The 16,265-nt window shown below is 38.6% G+C and overlaps 1 pseudogene; it reads right to left on the reverse strand.

Moving 5' to 3' along the window:
• Window positions 1–1,393: 1,393 nt before the first annotated feature.
• LOC105805747 lies at window positions 1,394–15,835 on the reverse strand (annotated as a pseudogene).
• Window positions 15,836–16,265: the final 430 nt, after the last annotated feature.

Consider the following 16,265-nt stretch of genomic DNA (forward strand, 5'->3'; position numbering starts at 1 on the left):
AACATATAGATTGCTCGTTATTTAAAAACACATGAGAAAAGACAAACACAAAGGCTGTATCATACAACTGATTTCTAAACTCAATACTTTTGAAATACAAAACAATGATCATTATCCCCAAAAGTCAGTTTATTGACACAAACTGATTTTTAAGTTGGTCTGTAACTCTTTTCACTCAATTTTGTTTATAAATGTTAACTGAATTTTTCAATTTCATCTCATATCAGAACTTTGTTTTTGTGACATGTTTACTACTCAAAGTAGTGTATAGTTATTTTTTGCAATTAATGTTAGCACCTATGGGAAGCTTTCCTAAGTCAGAATTCAATATGGTTGGTGCTCTGGAAATAGTTACCATTTTGGGTTATCTACACTAAGAACCACGTATTTAAAGGCAAAATATTAATAGGCAAAATGTGGGGGTTGAGAGCAGGCAGACTAAGAAAAGAGAATGTTATCTTTTACTGCAGACCTGCTAAAAAAGACTCCATTACTTACTTTGGTACTATTGCTAGAGAAGCAGTTTCTGCCAGACCACAGGCTGGCTGTATAGTTGTCCGTTTTGTATTTCCTTTTCTAAAAAATGACAGACTTTACCAATTAAATTGCTCAACCAAATAAGCAGACACTTTAAATTACCTTATACTTTAGCTGCTTGAAATAAATTATTTTCTTAATTGGTTTAGCAGCCTTGTGTCTGGAAAAGCAGTAAAACCCACTTTTTTCCAAAATTAGAACACTGACTCAGAGGCCGCTTGTGAGATACCTGGCTGTCTTCTAGCACCAATCAGTCACGAAGGTGGATTTTGAAATATAAAAATGACCTCATCTATCAACACATGACATCGAGGCAGTGAAACCAAAAAAGTACATTCATAAGTAGGAATTGACTTACATAAACCAAGAGGGTATATATCCTCTTATATAAAACAAGAGGAATATGTATGGTAATAAAAACAATCTTTAATAAGTTTGTAAAGAGATGATTCTGGTTTACATGTAAGTCTGCTTAAACTGTGACTGAATGATTGGAAATTTTCTTTTCCTAACATAATGCCCATTCATTATAAGTTAAGCTGGTCCTAGTTTCTTACAAATCTCTTATTTCCTTGGATTTATCTGCTATACCCTCACTGTGTTACCATTTATTTATAATCTGGGCCTGCCCAGCCTACTTATAAAGCCTCTCTTCAGAAATATATCAGATGCATTACACAGAGGCATCTTTTAATAGAAATCTGCACTTCAAAACAGCATATGAAGAACCAACAGTCCCTCCAATATAAATACCTCCCATTTCACATTACCACAGAAACAGTGCAGTTTACTAACTACTCCTTCCTTATAGGAAACTCAGTAGCTGTAAAAAAATTTTGTTCAGTTTCAAAATATTTTAATACTTATTAATTTCGAAGATCCGAACACCATGTAGTTGTGGCATGTTGGGAATTAGCACACTCAGGAGAGAAGCTGTGTTTAGGATGAAGTGAGTTGGATCATACTTCATATAGAAACTTGCCAGAAAATATAGAATTATTGGACAAATTGTGAAAAACTTCCGTGAAGATGTAAACTGTACTCCATAGTCCAGTTGCTCCCAATGAGTTAGGAGCCTTGCTTTACCCTGGTCTGGAGTTTCAAAGGTGTTCCTTTCACTGCATGCAAAAATACATACATGCCCAGACTATGTGTATGTTTGTTAAGGTCCAAGCAACAGGAACACTGAAGAAGGGAATGCTAAGTAAGACGATATGAAGCAAGCCAACTCCCGATGCATGTCTCAGCCACGTACCCGGGCTGCTCATTACATGGGTATTTGGATTCACCTCATTGTGGGCAACTCCAACATTTATATTTGCTCCACTGCCCACTCCTGGCCACCGGCACGGAGCAGGACCAGCCTGGCAGCTACCTAGACTATTTTAAGTTATAATAATTATAACACTTCATTTTATCTACCTGTTTATATGTCTGTATCTTCACATTAAATATAATATTCTTAGAGGAAGTATTCAAGTCACTTAGCACAGTGCCTTGTCTCCCTCTTTCCTTCTCTTCCTTTTTCCCTTCCTTCTTTCTGTCCTTTATTCTACAATGGCAAGCAACACCAAACACAGCCCCTGCCCTTGTGAAGCTGAAAGCCTACACAGCAGAGCTTAATACATGTGTGCTAATAAACAAGCAAATGAGGTGGTAGCTGTTGCAAGCTCAGTCTTATCCCTTCTGGGAGTAAAGCCAGCCCAGCCCCTCTCTCTGTAAGGAGAGGCGTTTGAATCTGTGGGTATAAGATTTTTGACTTGGACACCCTTTTGACCTGGGAACCATATGCTTTTTAATATTAGTAGAGCTTCCTTATTTTTAGGATAGGAATGAGATTTGGCCTGTTGGTTGGCAAGAGATGACTTACTAAGGAACCATTTTCTATCTTACGCCCTTTTGGGTTGTATATTCCAGGAGAATAGTGCGGCTTTGCATACTGAAATCTTTAACTGTTGAAACATCATCTGAATTCAATCAGTGTGCACTGGCAAGCATAATCCAAGATATGCATTCTCAATAGGGCACAAATTGTTGTTGGTGGGGAGAAAAAAATGAGATATTACAATGGTTTGTAGTCCTCCAAATGATCACAGTATATAAGCAGATAAACAGTAATATCTAAGGCATTAAAATTTCATGGGAGAGCTATTAGGAAAATGGTCTAAAAAAATCTCAATAATGAAAAAAAATCTTGGGAAACACTGATCCTAGATATGTTTCTTATTTTGAAGGCATGGGATGAACCCATTTTGATCACTAGATCATTTTCTTTACTGTGTATTCTAGTGAGGAGGGGATTTATTCCACTGGGAAAGGTCTGTTCCACTAAACATCCTTGTTGGAAAAGTCTTCTATGCTAGCAGAGATGTGCTGTAACCTTGACAGTCGATATAACAGCAAAATAGAGCTTATGCCTCCTGCCTACTGCCTTTGACAAACACTCTGGGTAATTAGAGAGCAGTCAATCATCAACCACACCTTTCATTTTTAACGTAATGATCCTGTAATGTGACATAAGGGAACACATTGCGAGGTTATATGTACTGGAAATAAAATATTGTAAAGCAAGTGGAAATATAGCTGTCATTCCAGTCTCTACATCCTTAGCAAAAACTACCTGATGAAACTGGAAAGACAGAGTGTCTGAAAACCAAGTCAGTACAGAAAAAATTCACAGAGATGGTTATATCTGGACTTGTTTCACAGAAGAGATGTAAATGCAGATAACTTTTGTTTTTTTGAAGAAGTTTCATTATCCATATTTTCCACAAGAACTAACTGATGCAAAACATCATAATATGAAAGAACGCAGTGAGTTCTTGCACTTAGAATGATAATGGTCAGATTGTAGATATGAGCATCACCCCATGAAACAGGCAAATTTATGATCATTCCTAGGTAAGAAACAAAGAAAGGGAGAGAACACAGGTTAAAAACCAAAAAGAGTAAAAAGAAACTCAGAGTCCAAATTCCCAGTCCTTCTTTCCAATTCTTGGGACCCCTTAACATACTATTCTGTTTCCCATTTTACATCTTGTTTTCCTGCATAAAAAATTCTCAGGTCTAGTTACCTCAATTACATAAGCATGCATAAACATTTTCTTTCATTCCTTTCTACTTTACTTCCTTCCTCCCTCCCTTAAAAATTTGTTGAATGTCCACCACTCTATTCAAGATATCATGCTAGATTCAGGAACTATGAAAGCAGAAAAAAGGTCCTATAAGGGTCTTACGCATTATTTTATGGTGAGATTAAGTTCATTACTAAGAATACCATTCTTTTTAAGGGAATTTTGTCTTGAATGAATGAATGAATAATTTCTGGGTGTTATTTATTGAGTCATTTTGTTCTTTATTTTCATAGCATTGTTTGAAAAGGAATTTTTATCAGTTATTGGCACAGAATAAGGGCCAATTTATAACACACAACATTAGCCCCTTTTTAATTATTATAACACAGTAGGGGCAGTAGTGGGGTATAAGTTGGCACAACTCTCCATAGTGGTACTGGGCAGTAGGGGAGAGTTTAGCCAGGAAAGAAGCAGCAATTGTGTCCCTAGATGTAATTTTTCCATAATTACCCCTTGATGTCACTTATATTTTTTGAATATTAGTGAATATATAGCAGGAAATATGGGTGTAGGGTGTTGGATGAAAGAAGACTTTTTTTTTATGGGCTCTCACTCTGTCGCCCAGGCTGGAGTGCAGCAGTGTATCTTAGCTCACTGCAGCCTCAAACTCCTGGGCTCAAGCAATCCTCCCACCTCCGCCTCCCAAGGAGCTGGGGGACTACGCCACCACACCTGACTAATTTTTTTATTTTTTGTAGAGACAGGATCTCCTTATGTTGCCCAGGCTGGTCTCAAAGTCCTGGCCTCAAGTGATCCTCCTGCCTTGGCCTCTCAAAGTGCTAGGATTACAGGCATGAGCCACCATGCCCTGCTGAAAGAAGACATTTAATCAGACCCAGAGAGGGTAACTTTTTTTTTTCAAGTGTCTGATAACTTGTGACCAAATCTGGAAGTAGGTTCCCAAAACAATAGGGCTAGGTCACATCCAAGGCCTTTGGAAAGGGCTCTTGGGCATGGTGTACAGCAAAATGAGCACTCACCACTGTGGGCAAGCATGCCTGGAAGGTACCAATGTCAAATGCCTTGCTACAGTGAACAGGTGAACAGGTGGCCCTTATTTGCAAAATTTAACCAAAGTTCAATCAAGACTCATGTCTTACTTCCTCTTGGAGTCCCCTGGACTCCACTTGTCATCCTAAGTCATTGGCTCATAGCCCACCATATTTAATGAATGATGAAGTATTTGGAAATATTCAGTTTGTGTCAAGGTTACATTTGAAAACTTATGAGGTAGAACCATGTAACACTGCTGCTATGCAATCATTTTTGATCTACAAAAATGGAAGTTTCATATGGTTCAAGCTATTAGTTTTCTAGTCAATCCTTTAGAATTTAAGAAAGATGTTCTCCATATAAGCATGTTGTTCGTGCTGATACAGCCATCAGGCCAGCTCTCAGTAGTATATTAACTCACGATATAGCTGACATATTGTATATTTATGATGTAACTATTAGAAGATAAACTTTGATAATACCAGCAATGTAATGAAAACAAACAAAAAAGAACACAATTTAATAAGAACCAGCTTCGATTGTATTTTGATTGTCAGTGCCTGAGGAAAAGCAGGTTTTGATGGGAGAATAAGAAAGTACATGGAACCAGTAAAGGGAACTTATAGGCATTCTGAAGACTTTTAAAGGACACTGACCCAGTTGATTAAAAAGTAGGTCTAGATTTGCTGTCGGCGTCACCACCATCCACCTGTTCCTCTGCTCTGCATTCTGGCTTCTATTCCCACACCTTGAGGAAACTGTTCCCTCAAAAGTCACTGTGAATTTCTGTTTGGCAAGGTCACAGCTTTTTGGTCCTCAACCTCCTGAATCTCTTTGAAGCATCTTACAGTGTAGAGCACCCTGGCACCCTCTTCGACGCATTCTCCCTTTTTGAGTTCTGTGATATGACCTTATCCTTTTATTCCTTCTCTTTTCTCTCTGACTATTCCTAAGGAAGTCAGAGAAAAAGTAGAGAGAAAAAGAAAGAAACAGGTAAAAACTTGAGCGATACCATGTAAAGTGTAGTTGAGCTCTCAGTATTAAAGAAAGAAGAGAATTGCCTCTTGTGCATAAGTTGGCAATGGAAAAAGTACTTGGGATTAATAGTTCTCTCTGCTGACCACCAATAGCCTGGTTGCTCTCTAGAGAAGCTTTGCAGTAAGAGAGAAAAAAATGTGCAAGTAGTCATTTGCATATTAAATGAAGCATACTATGCTTCACATAGTAGCAGAGAGTACCAGGGCCAGAGGAAGACATATCCACAATCCTTTATCTGCAACTCTAACATCCAAAAACCTTTAAAAACTATTTGGTGGCAACACTTGACCTGAGCAGATATAATGCTCTTGATGATCTTCATTTATTATACTTAATGTCTTTTATTTATTGTGTTAATGAGACCATCATATTATTATTATTATTTTTTTATTTCAGCATGTTATGGGGGTACAGATGATTAGGTTATGTATGATGCCCTTACCCTCCCTCCCCTGCAAGTCCTAGCTTCAAGTGTGTCCATTCCCCCGGAGGTGCGCATCGCACTCATTGTTTGTGCATATGCCCGTCCCCTCCTCCCCCCTCCCCCCTCCCCCTGCCCAACATCCAATACATGTTATTCTTATATGTGCACTTAAATGTTGATCAGCTAATACCAGTTTGATGGTGAGTACATGTGAGACCATCATATTATTAACTGCCAAAATATTCAAGTGTTTGGTGATAGAATGTTGCCCCAGATTCCATTGGGAATAGATTAATATATGATATATATTAATCTACCAAAGGATTACTTGTGCTGCCTGAATTTGAATCCTAACACTACCATTTGCCAACTGGATGGCCCCAGGTCAGCAAGGTTTCATAAAAGAGGAGGCAGTCCAGTGAAAGAACTTGTCCCCATTTGATATAAACAGACTATCATTAAAAAGGAACTCATACTTGCTTTATATGCCCAAAGAGTTATTCAGAGAATAGAATGGAATAATGAAAAACAGAAAAATTAGTACAGAATATGTGCTCTGTAAGTGAAATTTCTCCTTATTAAAATTGATATTGAAACTACTCAACTTGAGGCCATAAAGAAGAAGTAAGGAAAGGGTTTATTTAAGGAAAATATTTATTATATAAATATATGTTTGTATCTATGGTGACAACCTTCAGAAGTAAGATAACCTACCCATCTGGAAAGAAACAACCACATACATATCTGGTAGAAAGAGGCACCCTAATGTATATATTTGAATTTTCAACACAAAGAAATTAAACAAAACACTACAAAACACTGCTGGCATAGTTGCAAAGAAAAAACTACTGAGAGAGGGAGATTGAGAAGATAATTATTTCAGTATTAACTTCCACCCAACCAGGTAATGATGATCATGTTTCAAAATGATTACTTTTTTTTTTTGAATCTATGACTATTGTTGAACCCGTTGACATTTACTGAAGGAATGAACTGGCTTCCCAATCAACTCCATTTAAAAAGTTTCTCTGATGGATAGACAAGCTACTTTGCTAACTAGTCAATAGGGTAAAACTTTGTGCATCTGGTGAAATTCTAATGCCCCTTAGACTCTCTTACACTGAGAATCAGTGCCTCTGACTTGTCTGCCAGGTATGTGGATGAGTCACCTGTTCTATTTCTTCATTGCTTGGGGCTCCTCTAAGCAAAGACTCAAAGGTCCTTGGGAGGACAGGACGATAAACCAATGGGGGAACAATTCATTGCTATGATAAGCCTTCTGGCTTTCATTGGGGATAATTCTAGGTGATCTAATGTGCTCTTTTGAGAGCTAAAGAAAATTTAAACCAATGAAGCAGATTTTAATAAGAACTAAAATCTGCTTGTTCAAAAGTGGCAGAGGTTTGCCAATGTTAATATCTTTGCAATCATTCCAAGAGTGATTGAGACTCATATTAAATTCCCATCACATATTGTGTTTGCTTGCTAGGTTATCATCTGCACAGCTATAAAGGCGGAATACTAAGGTTCATTTTAGTAGTATAATGATTGCAGAAAGCCTCAGGTTACAGTTTTAAATGTAGTGCTTTGACACGGTATATTTCAATAGATCAGCAAATAAAATGCCATCTATAAAACATTCCTGAGGATTATATTAGAGCCTTTTGAGAAGGGGTGGAATTGAGGGTATGTGGGGCTAGAAATGAGTGTAGTTGGCAGTTTTAATCAGAGTTTCATTGTTCTTTTTAAATTTTTGTTGAGAATTCAAATAGACAACTTATATATCAATGTATTCCCTTCTACCACCTTCCTGCCAAATTTATGTGTCCTTCCAGATGGATTGGTTATCTTACTTCTAAAACTTAGCCATTGAGGATATAAATATTTATACATGTAGTAAAACATTTTCCCTAAATAAAACCTTTTTTCTTTATGCTGTGGACTCAGGTTGAGTAATTTCAGTATCACTTTTTATAAATAATATAAAAAATTTTTCATTTTTTTCACTAGTTCCTAGTGTTTTTTGTTATTTATTTCATTCAACTCTCAAAATAGCCTTTGGATGGATAAGGCAGTTATTACAATTCTAGTCATCGAAAGAAGAAATGGAGGCTAAGCAAATTTAAATATCTTCCCCCAAATCATACAGCGTTTTAAAATGGTCACAGGTTGTGTTAGAGAATTTATAGTGACTGATTCTTTTTGTTTCTATGTTTTAGTTATTACTGTTCTACTTTAAGCTTATTCCTATGTTAACAATACTTAGTCATCAACTCCTCTTCATGGAATAACTCAAGTTTGCCATCTTCACCATGCCAAGTGTGTTCTTGATGGAGGACAAAAACTGGGATTGGAATGTCTGAAACCCCATGACTGAATAATGTGCAGAGTGGTCACCAGGATGAGTCTTGGTCCAAACTAAACACAGAACCATGGGCAGTGGAGTAGAGAGAAATCAGAATCTTAGACAATTTCGGTGCATTTCACAATTGGGAAATTTTAGAATGAGGATTGTATTTTTGCTTTAGCATTTATCTTGCACTTTGGACAATTGTTTGTTGGCTATTCCTGTGCTATAACTTGATTTAGGTCATTTGCTGTTTATACTTTTCTTGTGAGTAGTGCAGGGCACATTTTAGAGGCTCTGGTAAAACTGCATCCACAACTCTCCTCGTCCTCCCGGTATCGAGCCAGTTTTAAATAGAGAGAAAAAACCCTGACACATCCTATTAAAGCAGAAAACCAGACCTTAATCATTCCTTTACTCAAACTTCTCCATACCTCCCCATCCCTCCCAGCATAGAAGCCAAAGTCCCTAAATGGTAACCAGGCCCCACCCAATCTGCTCTTAACCCCTATGAACCCCCCACTATTTTTCATTATAAAAATTGTCATACATAAAAGTTGGAGGAATAGTATGATGAACACCCATAGATCTACCACCTTGATCTAACCATTCAAAACTGATATTATAAAGGGCTGGGAGAGATGGAGTCCTGGGAGGGTTGGGAATGAAAGGAGGGAGGACCCACTGGGTCAGGCTATTCGAGATGGAATCAAGGGTGGGCTAGACTGCCTATTGAGAGAGAGTCTTCACACAGAGAGTGGGAGTGGGCATGGTGGAGGGGAGGGGGAAAAGGCCACATTGGGCTTGATCAGGGCTCATTCCCAGAGCAGCTGTTGACTGGAGCCCTGGCCGCCCATGACTCCCTTCCTCAAACCCTCCCTGGTCAAGTGTCTAGCCCATGAAGCCCCGCAGAGGCGCAGATTACGAAACACCCTTCGATAGTTTGCGTGTTTACAACTGTCAAGTGATTCTCCCTTAAGATAAACAAGAGCATTCACTGTTTCCTTTCAGTCCATTTCCTCTTGTTCTTTTCTTGGGAGAAACAGAGCTATCTGGGCAATATCTCCTATGTATTGACATCAATAAATTTCAAGGCAGAAGCACTCCGTCATTTTCATCTATTTTTAAAAGTCAATTATTTTCTTCTTCAACAATCTTACTTACTCGTTCTTCTGAACTTTTATCCCATTCCATGGGAAGGGGAAGGGGTTGCAATGGAAAACACACTGATAGGTTAAAGCCCAGTTCTCTTACTGGGTGACACAGAGCTAGTTACTACCTTGCTGACAGTTTGAAAACTAACAACTTCTGCAAAAGTGGTTGTGAACACTCAGTGAGGTAATGTACATTGGTGCCCTGCACATAATGAATTCTTTAAGTGTTAGTTCTCCCCTGCTGTGTCGTTCTAGTCAGGGCTAATTATCTGGACTGATACTTGATGTTTTATTTATTCCCGATTTCTTCTACTTGTTATTGAGACCACTGTATATACATGCATATACACATCTAAACAGGATTAGATATTTTGTGCCCAAATGCCTTGGCAGCTTTGCTACTGGGAGTAGGTAATTTATTATTCTGCTTGGTGTCACACACATTAGTTCCTGAGAGCATTATGTTCATAACACTATGATGATCGGAGTTCCTCAACCTTGGCACTGGACATTTGGAGCCAAATAATTCTTGGTTGTGTGGGGGTTGATGTGTGCACTGTAAAGTGTTTAGCAGTATCCCTGGTCTCTACCAATGAGATGTAGCAGCAGCCTCACCCTAGTGTGACAACCAAACATTTCTCATGGGAGGTAAAATTGTCCTGGTGGAGAATTACTGTTCTGTATCGCTGATCTAGGCTTGCTTTGATCTAGACAAATCACGGTCATGTCACCTGAGATTGTAATCTGTGATCTCCAGGTGCTCTTTATTCCTGAACATTCTGAGAAAAACACAGCTTATTATCAAGATAGGGCAGAGCACTGGTTGCCTCTTCTCAGGGAACATCACGAATAAAAATGCAGTATAATAAGTGCAAGGAGAAACTATGTTTGTAACTCAGGCAACTTTGATGAGACCATTTTCCCAGCTGTGTAGCCATGCTTTTCATACTTCCTCATGCCTTGACTGTCCCTCTCTGCCATGCCTGTGAGAAGAATTCTTTTTTTTTTCTTTATTTTGTTCCCTATCCTGAAATAATGCAAGCCGAGAGGAATTCTTTCAAAAAGCCTTTTCTGACTACAAAGAGTCTGGGTTCAAAGCCGGACTTCTGAGGCTTAAATCCCAGTTCCATCGCTTTCCAGCTTTGTGATCTTGATTCCGTGCCTCAGTTTCCTCATCTAGGAAATGGAGGTGATGCTATCACTTACCTCATAGGGTTGTTGTGAGGATTAAGTGAGGGAGCACATGTAAAGCAGTTAAACTGTATGTGGCATATAATAAACATTCAACGAAGTTTGGATATTATTATTGTTAGTAGTAGCCTTTGTAATTCACAGTCTCATCCCTTCAGAAAGCTTACCTGACTCCTTGGGCCCACTTTCACCTTGTATTTCTTTGAAATCATGAAAGGTCTTATGATCTTTTATAGATCAGGCTTATTCACATCATCTTTTATCTGTGTTATCTGAGGAAAGTTTTCCAATAACACAAGATGTATTAGCCAGAAAGTACATATTCTATGCGATTTGCGTTCTCTCATCCACCTCACATATATTGGGTAAGAAATTGTTAACACCATTTGTGGGGTTCATACTCCTGGAAAAAATTGGATAGTGGTTTGAACAACTCTCTCTCTTCTCTTATCAGGACTTTTTCCTCCTCTTGCCCACTCTTATTTAGTTATATCATATATAGTTAGTGAGTAGAGATATCAGCATGATATTCATACTAAGACAGAGTTTTCTCCCAGCTTGAGGCACAATTCATGAAGATGATCTTGCAAGTTCTGTCTTCTGTGTCTAAAGCTCTTAAGAACCTAAACAACGTGGTTGTAGTGAAGCCTCTACAGAAAATGTCCCCACAATTAGCTCCTTCTACAGTGGGCGGAACAAGCACTATCTATATTGCCTATGTGAAAGACATCCCCTTTTATAACCTTAAGGCAGAACCAAGTTTAGCTGGATGTCTACCACTCCCCATTACAAATAAGATGTAAATCTTGAATATTGTAACTGAATTATTCTAGTCCCCTGGGAAACTTTCCTTGATCTTAAAAAAATGTAATAAAAAAGGAAAATTCATGGGAAGAAACAGTTCTTCTAGGTTGCCATTTCTAGATGTGATGTCTGAAACGAATGTAGCCACCTTGTGACCATGAGAGGAACTGTCATGAGAGCAGAAGTTAAAATGCTGAGGGTGGCACAATGGAAACATAAAAGAAAACTGGGTCTTTGATATCATTAGGCCACTAAATTAACTAACTCTCCCTTTAACATACCGTCATATTTTATTTATCTGAGTTAGTCAGTGTTCCTCATTGTTTATGGCAGTTGAGTAAAAGTGTTTTCTTACATTCAGCCCCAAAGCATCCTGACTAAATAGATAATTTGGAAAGAACTTGGTGATGTTATTAAGATATTATCAGTTAGCTTTTGCTACATAACAAATCACCCCAAAACTCTGTGGCTTGAAACAATAGCCATTTATTTAGGGTTGATCTGTGGGTTAGTAGTCTGTCTGGGCTCACCTGAGAAGTTCTTCTGGTCTCAGCTGGTCTCACTCATGCATCTGCAGTCAGTAGCCAGAAAGGCTGAGGGCTGGCTGGTCTACAATGGCCCCAGCTTTGCTGTCTCATCTCTGCTCCAGCAGTCTCTCACACTCCAGGAGTTTAGCTCAGGCTTATTCACTTGGTGGCAAGGAAGGGGGCAGAGAGAGAGAGAGATAGAGAGGAAGATAGATAGAGAGAAAATTCATGAACTTCTTAAGGCCTAGACTTAGAACTGACACATCATCACTTCTGTCACATTCTGTTGGTCAAAGCAGAGTCAAGAAGAGAGAAAAGAGATGACGCCTCTTGATGGGAGAGACTACAAAGTCGCATTGTGAAGGGTGTGGCTACAGAGAGGACTGGAGATAGTTTTGCAATTTACTACAGATACTTTATAATACTTATTTACGAAGCCTTCTCCCTAATTAGTTGAGCATAATGGTAAACACATGGGCGAAACCCTGGGCACCTCCACTTGTTAATTGGACTTGGGCTCTTTAGTTAACCTTTTTGAATTAATTTATACACCTATTTAATGGAAATTATAATAGCTCTCTACTCACAGGGTGACTGTGAAAATTCAAGAAGATAGTGTTTGTAAAATGCTTCACACAGTACTTGGCATGTAAATGTTAACCATTATTTGTAACTCATAAAGACAGGCCAGTACTTTCTAGTTAATGCCCTAGATTAGAATTCTATCCCCCTTTCCCCCCACCTCCCTGTCTCTCTCCCCCTTTCCCTCCCTCTCTTCTTTGTTAAACAAAAAATAAGTAATCTCTTATGCATTCTGTCACTACCCCTACCCCCCTCACCCCATTACTATTCATTCTAGTTGGCAGCTTGTCCAAGTTTCTTAATACCTGTCAGAGGTTCTATGACACCCCCTCCCCGCCCCAGTGGAGCTCTCCAGGGTGCTGGGTTGCTAGTGGCCAATGCTCTCTGACGGGTATCTTGGGGCCTGAACTGATTAATGCCTTGCCTTGTTCTAGGGCTTGTTACCTCTGGTTTTTGATTACCAGCAGCTTTCTCCTTAGAAGAGTGCCAGAGTTGAAATCCCAAATGAGTAATAGATGGAGAGTCTTGCCGTCCTCCATTTTGCTTTAGTTTCCCAAATAGAGTATTACTTTCAGGCATAAATGCAGACTACCAAAAGTGTCTCCACAATGCCCTGTGCTCCCAAATACCAGGCCTCTTCCAGAAACATCTTACAAAAGTGGTGAAGCTATCCCTGAATTTTAGGTCCATATTGAATTTGTATAAAACTTGGGCCTAAGGACTTCTTGACCAAATAAATTCAGAAAAGATTCTGAGTGAATTCCCAAAGATGATCAAGCTACCCAGTGAAGTGTAGCTTACTCCTGCTCCCCAGCTAATTTTAAGGAGCTTTCAGTGGTGATCTAGGAGAGGCAAAAAGCTTTGGACAATATCAACCGCCAAATCCAGGGAAGAGGTTGAACAGAGAAATTTTGATACTCACTATGAGTGTTCCTCCAAGTGTGTCCTCAAGTTTTCAATTTTCACAATTGCTTAATGACTTCATCCTTGTTGAGGTTTCTGAGGCTTTATCTGCTTTTTAACCAGTGGTGAAACATTGGGAATCACTGAGATCCAAAAATAACTTCTTGTGACATGATGGTATTATTCAAATTCCAAGGCAATAGGGCCCTGATTCCTTCTGGATGGAATCCAAATTAATATTAAGACCTACCACATTCTGACTGTCCCCAGAGAAGATGCAATGCTTCCCTGGAATTCATATTGTGTAATTTCTAGGCACTGAACATATTTCTCAGCTAAAGAAGATTCCTAATGAGATTGAAGACTGGCAAATCTTAAAACAGTCTTTGGTGGCAAAGAATGAAGAATAGTAGGGCTTTTATCCAACTTAGCTTCTAATTTTTATGTATTCATTGTGACATCACCTTTCCTGCATCATCAAAAGCCAAGATATTTTGATTTAAAATATAATAGACTCTGAGGATTCAGAAAAGTTCTTATAATTCCATGTGCATATATTCATGTGGGCATGAAATTGAAGCCTTTACCTTTCAACTTTTGACTTCCAGATTGGTCCTCCCTGAAGCTCAGATATTAGGCACCTGAAAAGTTACTAAGAGATTTATCTACTCCCTGCCTCTGTTAATTTTTGGAAATGAGGTGGTTCTATAACCTCTCATATTTTCCTTCACATCTCGCACTTGTTTAAGTTCTAGGGAGGGAGAGAACAAAGGAATTCTGCAATCAAATAAATGTTGGCATCTTTGGGCAGGGTACCAGTCTTACAGGATAATCTAGAAGGAAACTTCAAAGTCCCAATTAAGGCCCCTTCTCTGGTACTATAGACCAGACCAGCAAGCTTCCCTCTCAGCCTCACTCTGGTCCTTCTAGCTTTCCAGAGATCTGATACCTTGAAAGAAGAAGTCCCCAGCCTTGAAGCTTACAATCTTTCCAGCACCACTGGTGTTAATAAGTTCTTATCTGGGACATTGTGTGTCAGAGAGGGGCACAAATAGAAAAGAGAATTCTCTACATGGTAGAGTCACTGTCATATACTCTGCCATGCCATTCTGTCTTTGCAATAATTATTTTTTCTCTTAGTACTTTAGGAAAAGTATCTTTTTGATGAACTAAACTATGACATAGCCAAGCATCTTGATGATTTCCAGGTTCTCATCATATTAATCATATATTCTACTTTAAATTGGCCACTCAACTGTAAGTTATGAATCAAATATGTTATATGTAAATCTGGGGTGATATGATTATCCCATGGGGCATGGAAATGGGGCCTCAAAGGATCAGCAGAATTCTGGGTCATATCTGCCAGAGGATCCCAAAGGTCTTGTGATTCATAGAGTTACCTTTTTTCTCTATAACTGATGTAGCTAATTTATTCTGAAATAAGCACACCCATTCCAGTACCAGACTTGTTGTTAATAGGCATGGCACCTCTGAGAACTCCAAATCATGATTATCTCATCCTGGTTCTCCTGGTACGTTGTCACTATAGGAACAAATGCATCCAACATGGCTGCCAGAGAAGCTTTTCAGTTTAGCTAGTATTCTGGACTCTTTGCACGTGTCCGCAGTTACTTGGCTATCTCATCTTGCTGAAGTTAATGGCTGTCTATGAAGACCATATTAAAGAAATAGCAGCTCTTCAAGGAATGGTGTGGACTCTTGATGGCATTCTAACCTCTTGAGATTAGAGCGCCTCCAGATTGTAAAATAAATTAGTAATGCTAGAATTACCAGACCCATGTTTTGCTGGCTCAGTTTAAAGAGTGTGTACATTTCCTGACTCTTGATCTAGAATACTTATTTTTATAGGATATTTTATGAAACATTCCATTTTGATATCCTAATTAGAATAATATCCTCCATTTTGTCACCTAGGGATTATGATAACCACAGCTATGAGAAAATGAATGCTAGCTTATGGCCACAAATGGGACAGCACTGGGTTGAGTGAAGAATCAATGTAGTATTAAATAAAACAGTGGGTGAATACATTTAACAATACTTTTTTATAAAATAAAAATTATTAATGAAATCAACTGGAGGGATTTTCATTGCTGTTACCTCATTCCTTGACACCCAGTTTCATAGTCATCAATGAGCTTTGGAATCGTGGTAGATGTGACATAAAGATGGTTCATCTCATACAATGCCAGAGTGTCTTCACTTCTCTTGTTGCCTAAAACATTGACTGTAGGCTGAAATATCTGGCTCAGGGGAAAGACTGACCAGTGTTGAATACTTGCCTTTGATACTTAGTAATTAATAGCATGACCTTGGAAGAAGCAGCTTGATTGAAGTAAACTTCATTTTCTTCATCTATAAAAGGTGGTAAAAATACCTTTCTTACAGGGTCATTTGGTGGATTCAGCAACTTAACACTTGTAAGGCTTTTAGCCTAGTGCCTGGCTTATAGTAATCATACTATTTTTCTCCCATGTCTTTCATCATATGAACTTGAATCATTGCTTTCAAATCTCATCCTATTATAGAAAATTTTTCTACCTCTTCTTCAGTTGGTACTCATCTCTACCCATCACATCCTGTGGATGGGCAAACAAATAGATAAAA

The sequence above is a fragment of the Propithecus coquereli genome, unplaced genomic scaffold (assembly GCF_000956105.1).
Source record: "Propithecus coquereli isolate 6110/MARCELLA unplaced genomic scaffold, Pcoq_1.0 Scaffold132, whole genome shotgun sequence".
In the NCBI taxonomy this organism is placed as follows: domain Eukaryota; kingdom Metazoa; phylum Chordata; class Mammalia; order Primates; family Indriidae; genus Propithecus; species Propithecus coquereli.